Source organism: Cuculus canorus, chromosome 7 (assembly GCF_017976375.1).
Source record: "Cuculus canorus isolate bCucCan1 chromosome 7, bCucCan1.pri, whole genome shotgun sequence".
In the NCBI taxonomy this organism is placed as follows: Eukaryota; Metazoa; Chordata; class Aves; order Cuculiformes; family Cuculidae; genus Cuculus; species Cuculus canorus.
In genome coordinates, this window is record NC_071407.1 from 7,076,038 (window position 1) to 7,076,689 (window position 652).

Consider the following 652-nt stretch of genomic DNA (forward strand, 5'->3'; position numbering starts at 1 on the left):
CCCCCGGCCCGGCCCGGCGCGAACCATTCAGCACCCGGCGGAGGGGGAGGAGGTGCAGTGCGGAGAGAGCGACCCTGTCCGCCAGAGAAGCGACACCGCAAGGAACAGCAAAGGTTTCTGTTTATTTAAATTATAAAGTGCCTCGATGGCCTTCTGAAAGCGCTCTGGAGCGGAGAGGCGGTGACGCTGCCTCCCCTCGCAGTAAGGATCCAAGGATCCCCCCAGAGAGAGAGGAAAAGTGGTTCCTCCCACTGAGAGGCGGGTTGGGCGCCAAAGGCAAGTGCAGCCGAGGGGAAAGCGGCGGGGAGGGCAGCGCGGGGCGCGCCTGCAGGGGGCGCTGCCGGGGCGGGGCTGCCGGTTTCCTGGGATCATAGAGCGTCTTGAGTTGGAAGGCACCTGCAAGGATCGTCGATTCCAACTTCTGTCCCTGCGCGGGGCAACCCCAACGTTCATGCCGTGTGTCTGAGTGCATTGTCCAAATCCTTCTTGAATATTGCCAGGTACCATTGGTACCATTATTGCTTCCCTGGAGAGCTGTTCCGATCGTCATCATCAGTCACCATTCTGTTCCCACTGACATTGGTTGCTTTTCATGTTAAGGTCTCTCCACTGCCAGTAGCACAGGGTCGAACGCCTTTGAACAGCGTGATTT